We start from the raw sequence: 22,172 nt of genomic DNA, 5'->3' as shown, positions 1-22,172 counted from the left end.
ACATACATCCGTCTTGAAGGTAATTTTGTACCTCTCTGTATGATTAGTTGGCTTTGCTTGCCTCTGTTAATCTAGGTAGCTTGCACATGCTCATAAATTATAACTTGTTCCTCATGTACCCATGTTAGCATTCTAGTGCTGCCTTTTTCACTAGTTTTGGCTGGCAATCTTCAGCTGCAACAAGTGGCGGGGATGATCTTGATATATGTGGTTAAAATTTGTAACAGAAAAAACGTACCAAACATATATACGATGGTCCTGGATGCCTTTGCGTCATACGTGCTACACATGCTGACGGAGATGGCGAGTGAAGAGGTGCACATGTTGCTTGGATTCAAACGTGAGATCGACAAGATGCACATTAAGCTTAGGGATCTCAAGAACTTCCTCGCTGATGCTGACAGGAGAAACATCACTGACAAGAGGGTGCAAGAATGGGTGTCCCAGCTCAAGCGTGCCATGTATGAAGCTGCCGACATCCTCGACCTCTGCCAGCTCAAGGCCATGGAGCACGGTATGTCCAGTGCAAATGTGGGGTGCTGCAACCCCTTGCTTTTCTGCATGCGGAATCCCTCCCATGCCCACGACATCGGTACCCGCATCAAGGCGCTCAACAAGAGGCTCGACATCATCATGGAGCGAAGCGCTGCTTTCAGCTTCATCCCTCTTGGTTCCTATGAGGATCGCAACAGCAAGGTCCATGGCTCTCATTCTGGCAATAAAAGACGTGAGACATCAGGGGAGTTTGATCGGTCCGGTGTAGTCGGAGAGAAGATCGAACAAGACACGAGAAAGCTAGTCGAGATCATGCTGAGTGAAAAGGAGGTCAATACCAACATCATGGTAGTCGCCGTTGTTGGGGTTGGTGGAATCGGCAAGACCACTCTTGCCCAGAAGGTCTTCAACGATGAAGCCCTGAATGCCGAGTTCGAGAAGTCGATATGGTTGAGCATCAACAAGGACTTCGACAAGGTTGACTTGCTCAGGACAATCATCACGCAAGCTGGGGGACAACATGGTCGCGAAAAGGCATTGGCTGTGCTTCAGCCAATCCTTGCCACCAGCTTGAAAGGGAAGAAGCTATTCCTGGTGCTAGATGATGTTTGGGACCATGAAGCATGGGATGATGTGCTTAAAACATCCTTGTCTAATGTTGTGGCTCAAGGTAGCCGAGTCCTCGTCACTACTAGAGATGAAAGAGTAGCTCGAAGGATGAAAGCTGTGCTTCCCTACCACCATGTGGACAAATTAGAGGAGGAGGATGCCTGGTCATTGCTCAAGAAACAGGTGCATAACTAAATTCCATACATCTTTAATATTACTACGTTCATGCTTAATTTGGGGTAGGGATATAATAATTGGGCATACTTCTTTTATGTACAATTCTTTGAGATTACAACATGGACCCATACAACAGGGACACTATATTTTTATGCCACCACACATGCACCTGCCGCAACTAGTTCGGACACTCTGTATTGTGTGCACAGAAAGTGCAATAGTTCAACCTAGGTATCAAATTTAGGTTGATGAAAGTTGGTCATCTGTGCTCCTACAGATATTCCCAATGCATCTTTTTCGAATATATAGTTTTATCCCTTAGTAATTAATAGTGTCTCCGTAAACCATATTCCTTTATTTGGCACTGTTTTCCCTTTTAGCAAGCTAATTTTATTGAAATATACATAGTAATATACGTAGTCATCACCTAAAATGCAAGTCCAAACAAAATTGGTAATTAGGATCATATGAATGTTCTTACATTTATAAAAGTGAGAAACAGTGTCATTGTTCTTCCATTTCCATCATGTTCACAACTACACAGTCAATCATTTGCAATTGGTAGAATGATAAAAAACAAAAGATGGTACTTCATTCTTCTACTTATTTGTAATTGGTCCTTTTCTAAAAAAACTTATTTGTGATTGGTAGAATTATAAAATTTCCTGTATAGAATTATAGATGATTTAAACATGTAACAACCAACCCCCTTGTGTAACTGTAGATTAAGTATGACTCTGGTTTTCTGGGTAAAAATATGACTCTGTTTTCTGGAGGATGAGTATATGTATTGTAGTATGTATCCACATAATTAAGCACATAATCTGTTTAGTTTCTGAGATCATAGATTAAATTAAGCATCCTGTGGTTAAAAGAGTAAAAAACCTAACATCGTTTGGGTGAACATGTAATGATTGTAGCCTCGCACATGCTATAGGCATCCGAGTTGACAGCAACATCCTCACTTACCAGCTCATCCACTTGATAGTTCAATTTAGGCAGTACGTTAACTGATCATTCATGAGTTTCTTTCTCCACTAGCAGTTACCAAATTTCTATGTTTTTCTCTAAAGGAAAACCACTCTGTTGTTGCCCGGCACCTCTCGCTCTCTCACGCACTGCCTCTCGCCTTGCTACACTGTCGCAAACAGAGAAGGAGGGAGGAAGGAGAGGAGAGCACAGGAAAGCAGTGGGGATTTTCCGGCGCACGTCCGCCGCCGCCGCACCACGGCTTCTATTCCGAGCTCTAACTCGACACCCACACTGGTTACAGACGCACCCACACAGGTTTTATACCTGGGCACCCACCTCCGCTGCCACGATCTCGCCCGCTCTAGTCGCGGCCACGCGCGCCGACAGCGCCCTGCTAACACAAAGCCCGCGAGTGATCGCTCTGGGAGACCGGACCAGCACGCCTAGCTAACCCCAGTCTAACGCACGCACACCGCGGCCTGCGCACGCCTGTGCTCACGCGCGCACACACACGCACGCACACCGCCACACTCCGCTGTGCCCCCGCTCGCGCACTGACGCTCGCGCCGGCACACCATGCGTAGCTTATGCCCAACACACTCCGCTATTGACTCTATCAGTTCAACTGCTTGCAGATAATCTCAAGTGAGCAGGATGAATGTGAAATTGATATGCTCAAGGATATTGGAGTGCAGATTGTTGGAAAATGTGATGGTTTGCCTCTTGCTCTCAAAGTAATGGGTGGGATCTTGTGTCGGAAGGACAAAAAACAGCATGAGTGGAAGATAGTTTTGGATGATTCTATATGGTCAATATCAGGAATACCGAAGAGCTAAACAATGCAGTATATTTAAGCTATGAAGATTTATCTTCTTGTGCCAAACAATGTTTCTGACTACTCCCTTCTCCCTAAAACTGCAGTGTTTTCTAGGAGCGAAATCATTGGCATGTGGATTAGTGAAGGATTTCTTCACGGGACCTTAGATGACATAGAAGAATTAGGAAGCAAGTACTACAAGGAGCTGATCTTGAGGAATCTTATAGAGCCAAATACAGTTTATGTTGATCAATATGTCGCAACATGCATGATGTTGTACGCTCATTTGCTCAATTTGTGGCTAGAGATGAGGCACTAGCAGTTCATAGTGGAGAAACTAATATTGTTAGTAAACTTAGTGCACATGAGTTTCTTCGGTTATCTCTGGAAAGCAAAGCATCGAGAATCATATGGGTTAGAGTGGAGTTCTTTGCAAGCACAAAAGACATTAAGGGCATTAATATCAAGCGGCTATATAAATATCAAGCCTGGTGATTCGTTAGTTAATTTTCCATGTCTACAAACTTTGCATATAGATTCTGCACATGTTGTAGAATTGCTTGAATCTTTGCATGAACTCAAGCACCTGAGGTACTTGTCCTTACGAGACTGATATATCTAGTCGCACTGATAGCATTGGAAATATGAAATTCTTGCAGTACATTAGCCTTTTTGGATGCAAACAATTTGTGAAACTTCCAGGTAGCATTGTGAAGTTAGGGCAGCTAAGGTACCTTAACTTCAATGCAACAAGTATAAAGGCATCCCCAGGGGTTTTGTGCTCGAGCGAACTTAAGGGTATTACTTGGGTTTCCAGCCCAGGTGGATGGTGATTGTTGTAGTTTGGAAGAGTTGGGTCCTCTTTCTCAGCTCAAGATTCTTGATTTGGACGGATTGGAGAATATAACTACTTCCTCATTGGCAGCAAAGGCAAAGCTTGCTGACAAGGTGCATCTTACTACTCTAGTCTTAAATTGTGGTAGTATATTAGGAGATGATGGACTGATTAAAGAGGAAGATTGTGTCTCTGAGGAAGAGCAACAACAAATGGAGAAGGTGTTTCATGAGCTCTGCCCTCCGCCCAGGTTAGAATCTCTTGATATGAGAGGATATTTTGGCCGATGGCCCCCAAGGTGGATGATGTCATCATCAGATGTGCCCCTCCAGAGCTTAAGGATTCTGTTCATTGTCGACCTAGCTTGCTGCACACAGCTTCCTGATGGCTTGTGTCGGCTCCCTATCTGAGTTCATTCGGATCAATTGTGCTCCAACCATCAAGTGTGTTGGACCTGAATTCATGCAGTCAACAATCACTACAACGCTCGTCTGCCCAAATGGTGGCTGCATTTCCGAGATTGCATAAGATGGAATTAATAAGATTGGTGGAATGGGAGGAGTGGGACTGGGAGGAGCAAGTGCAAGCCTTTCCTGTCTTGCAGGTGCTTACGCTAGATAGATGCAAATTGAAGTGTCTTCCTCCTGGCCTTGCATCCCAGGCAAGGGCTTTGAATAAATTAATCATATCCTATGTCCAGGGCCTCATCTCTATAGAGAACTTTCCATCTCTGGTTGAGCTGGATCTGGATGAAAACCTTGACTTGGAGAGGATCACTAATCTTCCCAGGCTGCAGAAGCTTACCATCGAAGACTGCCCAAAGCTGAAGGTGTTGGAGGGTGTTCCTGCACTCCAGAGGCTCATGCTCACAGATAAAGACATGGAGACACTCCCAATATACATGGGAGGTATAAACCCAAGACATTTGGAGTTATGCTGCCGCCTAGCACTGCTTGCTTCCATAGCCGCGGGACAATCTGGCCTTGAGTGGGACAAGTTCAGGCATGTTGGGCATGTCAAGGCTTATGCAGGCGAAGGAGGTAATTCCAGGAAATGGTATGTCTTGTACACAGCTAAGCCCTACAACTTGGAGACAAATGTCGCTTCTCTTTCATGTCGGAGGTAATTTTGCAATGCTGGTTCATCTTAATTTGTCTATTTATTCTGGTTATCTAAACTATTCTCTTTATTTTCTACCTTTCATCAGCATGTTGCAGTTTAAATATATTCCCTACATTCTCATTCTTTTGAATACACCCTTCTAGAGTAGGACGAAAAAATATATAGTACATAGATGTATTACCTTAGACAACTAACTTCTTATCGTTTTGTAATGCTTATTTATCGACCAATGCTACTGTCGGATCTGACTGCGCTTCCATATGTTGCTAAATATTTGTTCTCTATTTGTTCTCCTAGGCATCTTGCCTTGCAAGTTATGAGTTGTGTAATATCTTTTACGTTTTCTTCTAATATAGGAACCTTGTCTTATTTTGAGGATGCACAAAGATTTCAGTTTGTCTTCAAAATGACGAGAGAAACCTTTAGCTACATCTGCAGCTTGGTGATGGAGCCGTCAATGCAAGATATGAACAGCTACACCTTTGTTAACGGAAGGGTGCTGTCTTTACAAGACCGGGTAGCCGTTGCTCTTAGAAGGCTGCATTCGGTGAGCCAACGGGATCGTAGGATCCTCTGTTGGTGTGAAGAAGTCAACCGCCTTGTCGATGGCAGAGGTTCGTTGATGCTATGTGGGAGCAGGCAGACCACCACTCAAGCTGGCGGACTGCAATGAGAAGGATGAAATCAAATCCAAGTTTGAGAAGATCCACAAGATGAATAACTGTTGTGGTGTTATATGTGCAACTCAAATCCCATTTGGACCTAAGCGGGAGAAGAATAAGACCACTCGGATGCAAGTGATCGTTGATCCAGAGATGAGGTTCGAAACATCTGGTTGGGATCGGCAGGTAGCATAAACCACATAAACATATTTGCGACTCTCATCTCTTTAATGGGTGCGAGAAGGGCGGTAGGCTGAATGGCAGCAAGCTAAAGGTAGCATTGGATGGATCGAAGTCGGGAATATATAATTGGTGATACAGGATATCCTCTTCTTCCGTGGCTACTCACGCCTTACCGGGAAGAAGACCTCTCGGATACCAAGCAGAGTTTAATAGGCGACACTCCGCGGCAGAACACGTGCTCGAAGGCGATGGCAAGGCTCAAAGACACATGGAAGTCCCTGCGGGAGAGGTGTGGTGGCCGGCCAATCGGAAACTCTAAGTAAAATAATATATGCCTGCTGCAGATTGCATAACATAGTCATAGAACTGGAGGATGATGCAGCCATGCTGAGCACCAAGCGGAAGAATTACTCCATGGAAGTGCGTGAGATAGCAAAGGAGGAGCTGTCGGGCGAGGATATGCTGTCGCAGCACTTCATGCCACAGGTCATCCAAATCGGGAGGTAAATTAACATATAGCTTCTCCTACATCTTAATTTGATGGTGGGTTGCTCTGCTCACTAATTTTTGTCATATTCAATTTGCCTTGGTGGATGCAGAGCAGGATGATGAAGCAGCTTCATCAGGCCCGGGGATGAAAATAATGAACAAGAAGTGCAGACCATTAACTACGTGCTTTGAGTCCTGTTAGTGAGGATGGGTACAAACTGCTAGTGAGAATCCTAGTCCTGTTCCCTCAAGTTAAAGTCCTACTATCCCGCCATCAAGTTCCCTTCGTGAGAATCTTAGTGCAAACAAAGATTCTCAATAGAAACTACTAGTGAGAATCCTAGTGCTCCGAGTCTTGATTGGCACTAATGCTAGTGAGAATCTTTAACTGCTTAACCCTCTTGGTTGCTAGTATATAAAAATTACATAACTCAGAAAGAATGGTAATCGATACAACTATTAGCAGTGTGTTAGCTCAGACTCTGTATTGACAATTTTTATTTAACTGGCGGTTCATTTAATAGCATGGGTGATCTTGTTAGTAAGGTTAGCATCCTGCTATGCACGGAAATGAAAATTCTTGATATGTTAAACCCTGGTGCGTGGTCGTATATATCTGATATAATCAAAACATTGGCTTGATCAGGTGAAAGGGGAGCTACATCCCTGCTGGATGTGGTTGGAGCTTTTGAATGCATGAATGCAGAGCAGACGTGGTGAAAGGGATGTTAGCCCAGACCCGACGCCGAGTACTTTCCGGCAGCGGTGACGATCGCGCAAGACTAACCACTTGTTGAACTCAACGAATTGCTTTACGTCGAGATACACCACTAGCTGGCTCCTGTTCGATCCACCAATGCAGTGCAAAGCTATCCCAAAATAGCGCGCTGCTCTGATCGATTCTATGTGAAACTGCAGCAACTACGCCAACGTATACGTACGCACACAACGGCCAGCCGGCCGGAAGCACCAAACGCACGCACACGAGATACCGGCGTATTGCCAAGGCTCGTAACGAGCCTTGTGTTTTATTTCAACTCACGATTCTGGTTCTCAGTACAGGGTATACATGAGTATATATATTAGCTAGCTAGGCTGCCAACTAATCCTAATTCTATTCGTGATTGAACTAGAAACCTAGTCGGACACCTACATGCATGTACTGAATCCGACATGGCCACGATTCTTTCGTGTTTAACTCCAACAAGGAAGCCTACTTTGACGCTGCAGTTTGGACTGTAGTTGAACATTATTTTTAAATTTTTGGTCATCTATCTATTTGGCAAAGACAAGTGTTATGCCGTCTGTACTTTGTGGATGGGCAGTAAGATTTTACGTGTCAGGAGAAAGCGATGATGTAGTATAGCCTCTTAGAGACTATCTGTATTTATGATGTTTGTTCCAGTAATTATCCAATGTGGGAACTTGAGATTTTTTCCGATAAAGAGGAACTTGAGATGAATTCCCTAATGCAACAATAATGAATAGATTAACTACCATGGTAGCTCCAATCTCAGTGGGGGTCATTTGACAGTATTTACTACGTACTTGGAATTACAGTAAAGGGTAAGACTTTGTATCCTAAAATACGGGCGCTCAGAAATTGCTTGCTTCCTCTTGAAACACCACCTCAGAACAATGTTAAGTGCAGAACAGAGAGTGTCTCTGTTTGGCTCTTCGTCAACTGACAAGTGACAACAACTCCAGAACATTTCGTTATCGAGCCTGTGTAAAATATAGCAAGGGTGATGTTCATGCTACAAAGTATGGAAAGTCTTGTTTTTTTGTGGGAAAGTCTTGTTTTTTTGTGGGAAAGTCTTGTTGTTCCCTTCATTTCAGAAATTTAACCACCCGCTTCTTATCAGCTCAATGTATCAAGCAACTTTTAAGTGGTTTAACTCTGAAAGATAGATAACTGATACAACTTCTAGCAGGGTGCCAAGCAGAACATTAGTGTATCTACTTAGTATTAGCGGAGACTATTATGTATTTCCTTCTATTGCATATACATGCATCATGTAGTTGCGGTCTTTACGCAATAGCAGCAGCCACATTTTCAGGCGTAACGAGGGCTATTTAAGAGCTTTATGACAGAATCAATTTGATATGAGAAGTGCTAAAGAAATTATCATGATCATAACAGAACTAAGACTGGCATCTTAAGTAAATTATTCGAAAGGTCAGCCATGAAACTCCAGTTGAAGTAACACAGGGTCATCCTGGAAACATCCATGAGACCATGGTCCTATTTGGATCCATAGGCTAGAGTTAGTTTGAGTTAGTTGGGGCTCAAATAGCTTTAAAGTATCCAAACATGAGGGTTAGATTAGACCTAGTTGCATCTAACCCACTCAAAAAAACTAGCTCACCCAAGAGGTGCTAATTGGAGCTAGTTTTCATGGGGCCTACTAAAAAGTCACTTTTCTCTCTATATCCACTAGGTAATAGGTGTTAACGGAGCTAGTTCTCAAGGGACCCACTAAAAATCACTTTCCTCTCTCCATCAAGTACAACTATTGTCAATCTAACCGTATCATCCAAACACCTTTTTGGTTAGAGTTAGTTTAGGGTTAGTCATGAGCTAGGAACTATAACACTAACCTCTAGCTAAGTTAGAGTATCCAAACAGGGCCCATGATTGACAAAATTGGCAGTCACATTTTCCAAGTACAACAGGCAGAAACTATGCATATGGTACTCTTTGCAGACAATAATCAAACCGTGTCGAGTGCATCTCGTTTAGAGCTCTACTACTTTTTTTGGGTAAAGTTTGACTTTAATATCCCAGGCCCCAGCCACTTGAGTCAGAGGGTTTTGAAATGTACTGTCAGTCAGCCTAAGTAACTGAATCGGTGCGTGATTCAGAAGCCACTTGAGTCAGAGGGTTTTGAAATGTACTGACAGTCAGCCTAAGTAACTGAATCGGTGCGTGATTCAGAAGCCACTTGAGTGAGAGGGTTTTGAAATGTACTGTCAGTCAGCCTAAGTAACTGAAATGTACTGTCAGTCAGCCTAAGTAACTTTGTCAAGCTTAAGTTAAACCCCGGAAATACAAGAGTTCTTTTCTTGGTTTGTTCCCTTGATACTCTGTATTGGCAACTTCTTTAACTGATGGTTCATTTAATAGCATGTGTGATCTTGTTAATAAAGTTAGCATCCTTCTATGCATGTAAATGAAAATTCTTGGTGTGTTAAACCCTGGTGCCGTGGTGCGTGGTCGTATATATCTTGATATAATCAAAACCTTGGTTTGATCAGGTGAAGGGGAGCTACATCCCTGCTGGATGTGATTGGAGCTTTTGAGTGCATGAATGCAGAGCAGACATGGTGAAAGGCAAGCCTACTTTGGCACTGCAGCTTGAACTGTAGTTGAACATTAGATTTTGATCTATCTATTTTATTTGGCAAAGACAAGCGTTGCTATGTATTCGTATTTTTTGGATGAACAGTAAGCTTTTGTGTGTCAGAAAAAAGACGATGTAGTGTACAGTAGACTCTTGGAGACTATCTGTATGTCTGTTTGTTCCAGTAATTATCCAACGTGGGAACTTTAGATGAATTCCCTAATGCAACAATAATGAATAGATCAACTTGACTAGTACCACAGTTTGACAGTATTTAATACGTACTATGAATTACAGTAAATGGTAAGAATGATAAGAGAAACACCTTGATCTTAGCAGAACTCCAGTAGCAGAAGCAAAACAGAGTCTGTTCGAGGTGTGATGGCAATTCCAATCCCATGTAGTAGTAATCAACTTGTTCAACATAACGAGGGACATTTCAAGGTACTTAGTACTACTACCAGTTAACTGATGCTGTTAAACAAAGTTAAATGATGCGAGAAAAGGTAAAGAACTAAGACTGGTGCTCCTATTTTAAGACGATTATTATTTCAGAGATCGTCCACTGAAACTCCAGTAATAGTCTTTAAACAGAGTTTCCCAGGCTTTCCGCTTTTGTACTTCCAATGGTAAGACGTTGCATCCTCAAATACGGGTGCACAGAAATTGCTTGCTTCCTTCCTCTTGAGACACACACCACATCAGGACCGTGTTATGTGCGCAACAGAGAGAGTGTCTCTGTTTCGCTCTTCCTCAACTGACTTTGGAATATCTTGATACTGGCAATTGCTTTAATTGATGGTTCATTTAATAGCATTGGTCAATCAGAAAAATAAAATGTTAGCAGCTATTCTGTCCATAGAAATGGAAAATTCTTGATATAATTAAAACTCTGGTTTGATCAGGTAACAAAGATATCTTGAGTGCGTGGCTATATGAGGATGGCTGTAGTAAATTGCATTCACTGTTTACTGACAAGGGAAAATAACAGCTATATTTTTGTAACGCTTGCATCCACCTTCCGTTGTGCAGCCCCTCCTTGACCACAATTTTCTTAAATCTTGCCAATTTGAATAAGTAGACTCGTGAATGCCTTCATTTCATTGCTTAATTGCTTCGCACGTGCGTGCGGTACTGCATTCTATGAGAAAGCAATGGGTGCCCACAAGAAATGCCTTCATATTATACTACATAGTAAGATGTTGTGCCGCAAGTTAGGCTAGTGCCAAACCATGAAACCGAATCACAACTCTTCTGGTGATGGCTAAGCTTCTGAATATAGAGTCTTCAATGTCTATATTTGAACAAACTCTTCCCATTTCTTTTTGTGGAACAAGTTTTCATTTGCATGCCATTAGTTCGTTATTTTTCAGAAAGAAAACGAAGAAAAATCAGCACACCTGAGTAGAGAATAGCTTATTTACCGATACCATGAATACATACAGCAAGTTTCATGAAGTTGTTAAGGCGACTTTGCGTTTGTGGGATACTCACAATTATGCTAAACCTCATAGTAAATTAAAAACTGAATGTATTTTAACAAATTAAGTTTCTGTAATAAACTTTCATATTTAGAAAATGAAAATAAGATATTTAAAGAGAACTTGAAACCATGAACTTTTGAATGACTGATGGGCAGGTGGCTAATACAAAAAAAAGCATACTAGACTAGACTCGACTGGATCCTAAAGAATGTATATTGTACAGCTAAGAGTGGTGGCAAATTAACCGATAATCCATCTCTAAGCGCGAGCTCACACGTATTCGGTGAACAGTAAAATTAAAAAGAATAGAAAAAATGTTCAAAAACTTCCAAAAAGTTTTGTGGCGAAAAATGCATGAGCGCAGGACCTCCGTGCCAATTTTTAGACCATTTGGGCATTTGAGCAGTTCTCAGTAAAAAAGACAAAATAGATCTAAATAATACACTTTTCCGCAGCCCCTAATTTTATCTTTTTTGCTGAGAGCTTCCAAGATGTCTGAATTATCTGAAAACTGACATGAACATCACACATTCATGCATCTTTCACCACAAAAAACTCGTAATTTTTTGAACTATTTTTCTATTTTTTACAATTTTACTGTTAATGCCCAGGCTCATCTGAGCCCGGGAGCCAAATCGCCACACTCCAAATTAACTACACTTCACCAATTTCAAATGAGGGTTTATTGTACCATTGAGCAGGTAATTAGCTGCCTGCTAACATATCAATCTGATGAAAATTCAAGCTCTCTTGATTAAAGCTAGTGCAGCTCATCTTCCATTGTCATGACAAACTATCGATCATGTGCGAGTTAAGAGGACAATTGGGCATCGTGCGTGTGCATGCATCCTGGATCGATCGGTCTCCATTTTTCTTTATTATGCATATTAGCTTTGCCTTAAAATAAAAGTTGACCAAATTTATATAAATTTTATTATCATATGGAATACTAAATCAATACCATTAGATTCATCATTGAATATATTTTCACATCATGTTCATCTATTCTTTTATTGTAAATGTTCATACCATTTTGTATGAATTTGGTCAAACTATGTTAACTTTGATTCAGAACGAAGCTAATATGCAGAGTAAATAAAAACAGAGAAAGTACTAATGAATATAGTATATCACAATATGTATTTCAACATGTTTTCTAGCTATCAACAACTATCATATTTGGGAACAAAATAAAGGAATCCCAAGAAGGCTTCTGACAATAAACCCTTGGGTTGCTGATGGGGCAGACTTCTCATACGGAAGAAGGCATACGAGAAAGTATAGACTTGACTCGAGATCCTCAATAATTCAGCATCATTTGAATGCACGCATCCGGGACACGTCAGACTTTCTTGATCTGGTGCCACAGTATAATATGTTAAATATTAGATGTAGCGTCATGTGTGGAAAACTGGAAATACCGTGTTGATGGACCAGTTCGCGATGTGTGAGTTAGTAGTAGTATATATAGTATTTGTAGAGACTAAAGCAAGACTACCCGATCATGCATATAGCATGCATATGGATGGACCAGTCCACGATGGCTAGCTAGTTAGTACGTATAATTACAGAGATGTGCATACAAGTTGCATGTAATCTATAGTGACATGCTAGCGTTAGAGTGCAAGTCTCCATTTGTCCACTTTTTGTAAAGGAAAAAGGCGACCTGTAATTTAGGTCTTTCCCTGAAAGTCAGACGTGTCCAAGTATAAAACTATGGAGAATTTTAAAATGAAAACAGACCAAGTGTCTTTATACTTATGAAAACAACATATAAAACTATGGAGAATTTTAAAATCAGACCAAGTGTCTTTATACTTATGAAAAAAATGTTCTTATCGTACTAGTCTCTGTGTCTCTAAATATAAGTTTTTTAAAGATTCAAATACGGACTACATATGAAACAAAATGAATGGATCTACAATCTAAAATATATCTACATACATTCGTATGTAGTTTGTATTATAATTTTTATAAAAACACTTATATTTTGGAACAGGAGGGAGTACGAGGTAGGTACAACACGAGATACAAGTCTGCTCGGCTATTTAAGGTCTTAGAACACGCTGGCCAATCATAAGCGGGATTATCACTTCCAACTCCAAGTAGCAGCACATATGCTAATGGCCTCAGGTGCAAGAAGCAGCACGCCGCAGCTTCTCCTACTACTTTACGCTGGCTGCGTCCTCCTTTCCATGTCTCGTAATGCTCCTCAGCATCTCGTAGCAGCCGCCAACTCACCCTTCTCCTTCAGCTTCGACTTCTCCACCATATCCATCTCTCGCTTACAAGACCTCCGATTGGAGGGCGATGCGGCCTTGCACGGGAAGCTGGTCGACCTCACCTACAACTCCATCACGCAGAGAATCGCCAACAACAACTGCATGGGGCGGATGGCGTACGCTCACCCTGTGCCCTTCTATGACAGTATCACCGGTGAGGTATCGAGCTTCACCACACGGTTCAAGTTCGCGATCGGGCTCAACGTCGGTGGCAGCAACAAAGAGGGTGGCATGGCTTTCTTCCTCTCCAGCTACCCTTCCAGATTACCGCCAAGCTCAAGCGGGGGTAACCTCGGTCTCCCTGTCGATGACGGCCGGAGCCAAGTCCACGGCACAGACCAGTTCATCGCCGTAGAGTTCGACGTGTTCAGCAACACCTGGGACCCAAGTGGCACCCAGGATCATATCGGCGTCGACATAAACTCTGTTAGGCAGTCGGTTAACACGACAAGCTTACCCACCTTCAGCTTGAACGGCTCTATGACAGCGTCCATCACCTACGACAACAGTACCAAGATGCTTGTCGCCTCCCTACAGTTTGATGATCATCCTTCTGTCGGCCCCATTGAGGTAAGCACCATATTGCCTGATCCCGTCACGTCCTTGCTACCGCCGGAGGTGGCGGTGGGGTTTTCTGCGGCCACTGGTACATCTTTCCAGCTCCATCAGATATTGTCTTGGTCCTTCAACTCAACCCTTTCGACTCACGCAGGTATGTATGTATGCAACATCCTAATTCTCAAACTTGAAATTCTGAAAAGTATTATCTTGCATCCCAAAATGGATTGACATATTAAGTGCCACAAGCGTTTGTTTTTTTTACTCTGATCATTAACATACATAAGTCTATTTAGATTCGTTGTGAACTAGTTTCATGGTCACTGTCTCACCGTTTTTCATTAGCATATTTAGGAACAATAGCAATCGACAAAGTGGCACCCTTGTAGGTCATGTCAAAACCTATTTTTGAAAAGGAATTAAATGGTTTTATTATTATTGATGAAAAGGAGCAAAAAAGGTTTTATTAGTTTGGCTAGGTAAATTCTACTGTGGACCAGCTATTTGTTAAACTGATAAAATGGATCCCTATTTCTAAATATTTGACAGATTGAACCACATTTTAAACTGAATATTCTAGTTTGAACCAGATTTAACTCAAATATTCAGTTCAATGTTTTAAAAACGGAGTAGGATTATTTCTCAATATTCAGTTGTTGCGGAATATCCACTATTTGTATCATGTGAGGTTCATCCAAAATCTCAAATGTGGTTCGAAGTGGAATATTGGGATCAATTGTGTTCAAATTATCAAAAAATTGAAACAGGTTGTCCAAGTTGTCATAGTGTAACTCTTGTAAAAGACAAAAATAGTGTAGTGGAGGGTTATCTGCACTAAATTCTGAACACTACACTTGGCATTAAAAAATATCTTTTTTAAAATTGAAGAGGAAACTCTAGACCTCTATTATGTACATCTTACATCACTGATAAAGTTTGCTAAAATACCTCCATTTCCTACCAAATAACATGTATTTCTCCTCCAGGAAAAACGCTCAATGGCCTATCTTGTCTCGTATAGATTGCACATCAAAGTCATTTACGTTTCTGAACTTGCCTATTATTTTTTTCCAACGAGCCTCACGGCCAGACTCCACTATGAGTGATAATTCTTAACTTATCAAAATCAAGACATTCCATCCAGTGTTTAAATTTTTGTGCTCTTTGTATGAATTTGACATTCATAATGTATCCCTTTATTTGACCTTTCATTGAATATATAGGTTCTGACGCACAAGACACACAAATAAAGCGCAGACGAATGACCACTGGATCGGTCTTCACTAGCAAATCAGGTAGAAAACGCCCATATGCTTGTGATCCTACAAATGTTTTGACGTATGAATATTATTTTCATTTACAACAATGATACATGTTTGATTTAAATGACAATCGCTATATTTCTGTACAAGATATGGGCCAAGATATATAGAAAATGATTCTGATGTTTTGATGAATATCCATTAGTCATGGCTCTACTATTGTCGTTAGCACTTAAAGTGCCCATTGCTCTTGTATATTTTAGTAGGACTGCAATGCTTAAGTCAGCAAATACCAACAACATTTAGTTTCACCAAATAAAAATACTGTGACAAAATGCCGGGTAGACCATGCAATGCTGCATAGAATAATCATAATAAATGATAAGAAATTCTAGAGAATATATGAAACTTCAGAAGAAGAAAATCAGACTTGCTTGATGAAGACCTGGAGGTTTGTGCTGTTGTTTTGCATGGAGGACATGAATCTTTTTAGGTTATGTCATTGTGTTCCATCCAGGTGTTGAGGGATTCTTTCATTCGGAAGGTCTTGCTATGGCGAGTTGTTGTTAAAGATTTGCTCACCTTTAGAGCATCTCTAGTAGACCTCATATAACGCCGATCCGTAAAACACGTTTACATTTCGCGGAAAAACGGCTTTGCAGGCCGGCGCGAGCGAGGGCAGAGTTAGACCCTGCAAAACGGACTCGTAAAAAGGATATTCATAGAAGATGCGTTTTTACCGGTCGGCTACGCGGGGTCTGCTCGGACGCCGCCGCGTTGACCCGCAAACCGAAAACCACTAATAAAAAATTTGACAGCGATTCCGACAAATGAGTTCAAATTCAAACAATAAAACATAGTTCACGCCCAAATAAATGCATAGTTTTGAAGGACAAATCCAAAAGGACTTCATGCAAAAACGACAATCACATCCGTCATCATCTTGGTCACTCTTCACTCCCCACCACATCAATCGAGGTCATCGCCGCCCCCAATCCATCACCGGCACTTGTTCCAACTTCGGCACCGAAATCATCAGCGACATTGGTTCCAAATCCTGATGATAAAACATCACCGGCACAGTAACACGCACCGGCCGACGCAAGCATCCTCCTCTTCAAGATGTTTCTCCTTGCCATATCATGCCATTCTTGGCTGATGTCGTCCATGTCATTGCGGTTCAATGTCATGATCCTATTCTCTTCGACAAGAAGCTTGGACATGGCGGCACGTGCTCTTCTGTCCTTAATGGCCGCCTTGCGCAACCCCTCATTCTTGGCTGATGGCCCTTGCCTCTCGTGCTCTTCTCTTGGCCAACCCTTTCTTTTCTCCAATGTCTTTGCTAGCATCACGTCCCAACGACCTTGGAGTGACTCGAAAGGTCTGTGGTGTCCTGTTGGGATACTTGACCATCACGTGAAGTATTGATCTTCGATTCTTTGCCAATATCTCTTGGAGCTTTGAGACATACCCCGCAAGCATCCATAGACAACGCGCTCCAAGCCTTGATCAAGATTTGATCTTGAACCACGCACATTGAGTGACATCAAGTCACGAGCTACCACAATGGCGAAAAGAGAAGCAAGAACAAGGGATCAAGATGCATACCTTCCGACCATTTCATCGAACACCTCGCATGCGGTGGAAGCAGCGCAACTGAAAGGCATGGTCGGGGAACATCTCGCCGGGGCAGATGGAGTGGATGAAGGTGTCACCCTTTTCGTAGGAACCTTCTTCTGCTTCACGCCTGAAACCTTGCTCACCTTCTTCGTCGGCGGCCGGGCAGATCAAGTAGCGGCGGCGGCGCCCGGCGCACGTGCCTTTCCGGCTGGGCCAGCCGGATTGCCGCACTGCACGACAATGTTGCCCTGCCGCTTGCCGGCAGGCGTGTTGGTGCCTTGGGCAACAACGGGAGCGACATGTCCCCAGACGAGATCCGCCGGAGGGGATAACACGTGCGTAAACTCCACGTTCATGGGGGACGACTGTGAGGCTTCCATGGCAGGGAAGATAGACCCGAGCGCGCGGTAATTTCCATCGCGCCAAATCTCCTTGCCAAGGAGGGGGGAGCAGGAACGGCCGCGTGGAAATTTCCCTCGCGCCAAATCTCGCTGCTGATAGGGAGCGAGCTCGGGTCGGCCTCCCACCTTGTGAATCTAAAGGTTGAGGGCGAACTTTTGTCACGTCCCGCAAAAACTTTTACGGATCGGACACGTTTGCGGAGTCTGCTCGGGCAGAATTTTCCGCGCCGACCCGTATTTTGACGATTATTTTACGGGTCGCGGCGTTATACGGGGTTTGCTAGAGTTGCTCTTATCTTGGCACACTAAAATTCTTAAAAATCATATGTAAATTCTAGTTGTGGTTGATGGCAATGGCCTGGCAGTGGAGGTTGGATGGGTATGACTTATTATGGTTGGGAACAGGTAATTAAGGGATGGGCGTGAGAGTAATGCTGGTGGATATAGGGATGGCATAAGTGGATCTTGCTCGAGTTATTTAGTTATTACTCCCTCCAGTCCAAAAACGTTGGTGCATTTGAAACAGATCTAATCAAACTTTTAAAACTTGACTATCAACTCAATGTGTGAAACAACTTTGAATTTTTTTGACTATCAATATATTATTGAAGTACTTCTATTTGAATGTGTATATTTTTGCCTGAAAGTAGGTCCATGATATCACAATTTGATTCAGTTCTATGATCACATTATAATGTTAAATCATCATACAACACAGTTCCAATGCTGCAGAAAATCCCAATGCAAATTTGGTTTATTGCTTTGAAGCTGTGCATCTTGAGCAGAGTAACTTCAAGTAATATTTAATCTACACCGCTAATGCTTGAACAGGTCGCAAAAGTATTATGGACAGCTTTTTGTAATATTTCTGGGAGTAATGGTAGCAAGCTGTTGGAAGGATGTCGCACGGTTCAGGTGGGAAAATACACTTGATTTCTTTGCGTTAAGAACAACAGGCCTCAGGCGATTCGAGACGGAGAATTGGCCACTATGACAGGCGATTTCTCCACCAAGCTTGGAGGCGGTGCCTTGGCGAAGTATATCAGGGGAGCTACTGGAATGATAGCAGCATGGAATGGGAAGATCTGGCTGTCAAGAAAATGAAGAACACAACAGGAAGGGATTTCAGGGATGAACTCACGACAATTAGTGAAACAAGGCACAAAAATCTAGTGGAGCTGATAGGTTGGTGCTGCAGCCGAGACTTCATCGGTTATTGGTGTTGTTGCTTTCAGCACAAGGTTGAACTCTTCCTTGTATATGAATTGGTACCTAATCGCGACCTGGAATACCACCTGAATCACTTTCTACCATGGGAGAAGAGGTATGTATTGCACGTAGCGATTCTTTTTTTTCCTATTGCATCTTAATTTGGAGTACGTATAATCAATTGCCACCAGGATTAACTATTTTACACCTGGTATAGAGTGGCACACTGTTGTCTATGGCTTTACCGACATGATGTAACAATATTTCTGCTTCTTGTACTTTAATGTTTAACACGTAATAAGGAGCACATTTGGTTAAAATGACACTTTACATTAATACATTTACTTCCTATATTTATTTAACAGATACAAAATAGTGAGGGGGAATAGGGTCCGCTATAAATTATCTCCACCACGGATGCAAGCAGTGCATCTTGCACAGAGATATCAAACCAAGCAACATACTCTTGGACGACGAGTTCAACCCCAAGCTTGCTGACTTCGGGCTATCGAGGGCCGCCGATAACATACTCTTGGTCGACAATGAGTTCATCCCCACAGTGATGACAACTGCTATTGGGACCGTGGGGTACATGGATCCGAAGTTAATGAAAAATGATAAAGTTGAGTTCAACCGTAGGACCGACGTCTACAGCTTCGGAATTGTCCTACTAGATATTGCATGTGGAAAGAAGCCCAGGGAGGAAATCCTGAGGAGCAGCAGAACAGGGGCGCAGTTTGTGAAGAATATCGCGGATGCCAAATTAACTGGTGACTTCAACATGACACAGATGGAGCGCGTGGTTCTCCTGGGCCTTAGGTGCTCTCATCCAGATGCGAAACAACGTCCCTTAATGGAGGATGCAATGAAATACCTCGAGGATGACAAAGAGTTGCCTGCTATAACACAAAGAGAGGGCCACGAGCAGGAGCAGGGTGCATATGCCACTATTAGCTCTGACAAGCAGACACTTATGCCACCTCGTGCTCGCTCTTTTAGTTAATCAACCTCAGCTAGCTGCGCCGATCGACACTTGCTCATGTGTCATCCAGGCGTGTGTGTGTGCCTCTTGTATGCAAGCATCACTCGGTTAAAATTTCACTTCTTCAGTTCATTGTTGTAATTCGACACAAATTCATCACTATATTCTTTTCATAAGCGCAAAGGGTCTTAAGTTTATCATGTTTACCTCCACTTAGTAGAGTCCAAAATGTGGACTGTCGCCCAATGGAAAGAGGGCAATTTTTATTTCACTGTTTGCGTTTATCACTTTTAATGGATTAATTTTAGAAAATATACTCCTAACGTTCAAGACGAACAAGAACAGGTTCACACGATGAAAAAAACCCGAGCTACGACAGATCCGGGGAGAGGTGGTCGATCGCGGAAGAAGAGGTGTCGCAAGCCTGGTTGGGGATCCATAGGAGCCTGCCGCTGTCCCTCGCTGCACTACCTCTCGCTCTCCTGCCCGACGCGGCACAGCGACGAACCCCGACGACGCCGCCAGCTGCCCGCCGCCCTGCTCGCCGCCGCCTCCTCCTCGCTCGCCGCGCGCCCTCCCGCCTTCCACCTCGCCGCCGCGCCGCCTCCCGCCGTCCTCCCGCGCCTGCCGCCTCCGCCGCCGCGCCTCCCTCGCGCGCCGCCGACACCTCCGGCCGGTAAGCCCCGCCCTCCTCCCCAACACTCCGGCCAGTAGAAGAAAAGAAGAAAAAGGAGAAGAAAAGAAGAAAAAGGAGAAGAAAGGAAGAAAATGGAAGAAAAGAAGAAAAAGATTTTTTTGTCATTTAATTCCTATTGTTATTAGGTTTGTGCTAGATTATTGGGGTTAGTAATATTTAAAATTAGGAAAAAGGAAAATAAGAAGAGGAGGAGAAGAAAAGAAGAAAAAGGAGAATAAGAAGAGGAGGAGAGGAGAAGAAGAGGAAAAATAGAAGAAGAGGAGAAGTAGAAGAAGAGAAAAAATTAGAAGAGGAGGAGAGGAGAAGTAGAAGAAGAGAAGAGGAGAAGTAGTAGAAGAAGAGGAGAAGTAGAAGTAGAAGAAGAAGTAGAAGAAGAGAAGAAATAGAAGAAGAGGAAAAATTAGTTTAGGGTTATAAGAAGAAGAAATATTGTATAGTGTATATGCTTAAGTGTTAATAGTGTTTCGTAGATTATTGCTTAATTTTGCTATTGTATATGTTTAAGTGTTAATAGTTTAATTTTGCTATTGTATATGCTTAAGTGTTAATAGTTTATTTTAAGCAAGAAAATTAATAGAACTAGTTTATTTTTCTAGTTCATTTTACGATGCCTATCCCGCATCCTCGCGCCGACTCGGCGGAGGACACCGCTTGATCGAGGGCCCTGTCTCGGGACTCGGCTCCGCCCGGCGGTATTGGGAGGTGCTACCTTCCGGGGCGTAGGTTGGTGAGGAGCCAGCCCGCCGTTGACCCGGTCCTTGTTTGGTGGCGTCGCAGGCGCTGAGGGTGCCGAGGCTTCCTGGACACCACGGAGGTGGTACGCCACCGTGTCGCCGAGGAGGATGAGCACGTCCGTCGCTACATGGTTGCGTTGGAGGGCAGGTTCGAGCATACCCGGGAGGTTCTTCGGGATCTCAAAGGAGCTATGATCCCGTGATGGTTCCTTCTCTTTGGGTGTCCACCGCCCGCGCGATACTCCGCCGGGCGCTACGGTTCTAGATGTATCTCGTGATGCTATATCTGTTGGAAATATGCCTCTAGAGGCAATAATAAATTAGTTATTATTATATTTCTTAGTTCATGATAATCGCTTATTATCCATGCTATAATTGTATTGAATGGAAACACAATACTTGTGTGGATACATAGACAAAACACTGTCCCTAGTAAGCCTCTAGTTGACTAGCTCGTTGATCAAAGATGGTCAAGGTTTCGCCATAGGCAAGTGTTGTCACTTGATAACGGATCACATCATTAGGAGAATCATGTGATGGACTAGACCCAAACTAATAGACGTAGCATGTTGATCGTGGTCATTTTATTCATACTGTTCTGCGTGTCAAGTATTTGTTCCTATGACCATGAGATCATATAACTCACGACACCGAGGAATGCTTTGTGTGTATCAAACGCCGCAACGTAATCGGGTGACTATAAAGATGCTCTACGTATATCCAAGGTGTTCGTGAGTTAGTATGGATCGAGACTGGATTTGTCACTCCGTGACGAGAGGTATTCTGGCCCACTGAATACAACATCACACACAAGCCTTGCAAGCAATGTGACTTAGTGTAAGTTACGTGATCTTGTATTACAACGAGTAAAGAGACTTGCTGGTAAACGAGATTGAAATAGGTAAGCTGGATACCGACGATCGAATCTCGGCAAGTAACATACCGAAGGACAAAGGGAATGACATACGGATTATATGAATCCTTGGCACCGAGGTTCAACCGATAAAGATCTTCGAATATGTAGGATCCAATATGGGCATCCAGGTCCCGCTATTGGATATTGACAGAGGAGTCCCTCGGTCATGTCTACATAGTTCTCGAACCGCGGGTCTGCACACTTAAGGTTCGACGATGTTTTATGCGTATTTGAGTTATATGGTTGGCTACCGAATGTTGTTCTGAGCCCTGATGGGATCACTGACGCACGAGGGTTTCCAATGGTCCCGAGATGAAGATTG

The 22,172-nt window shown here is 42.9% G+C and overlaps 2 pseudogenes across 1 annotated transcript; both read left to right on the top strand.

Annotated features, from left to right (window-relative positions):
* Window positions 1-252: 252 nt before the first annotated feature.
* LOC123402239 lies at window positions 253-6,954 on the top strand (annotated as a pseudogene).
* Window positions 6,955-13,254: 6,300 nt separating this feature from the next.
* On the top strand, window positions 13,255-19,635 carry LOC123402238 (annotated as a pseudogene). The gene is made up of 4 exons (XR_006611247.1): window positions 13,255-14,183; window positions 15,253-15,330; window positions 18,149-18,636; window positions 18,887-19,635. The product of XR_006611247.1 is annotated as an L-type lectin-domain containing receptor kinase IX.1-like (transcript).
* Window positions 19,636-22,172: the final 2,537 nt, after the last annotated feature.

The sequence above is a fragment of the Hordeum vulgare genome, chromosome 6H (assembly GCF_904849725.1).
Source record: "Hordeum vulgare subsp. vulgare chromosome 6H, MorexV3_pseudomolecules_assembly, whole genome shotgun sequence".
In the NCBI taxonomy this organism is placed as follows: domain Eukaryota; kingdom Viridiplantae; phylum Streptophyta; class Magnoliopsida; order Poales; family Poaceae; genus Hordeum; species Hordeum vulgare.
Note: the sequence above shows the minus strand (reverse complement) of the source record. Positions and strands in the feature narration are given on the sequence as shown.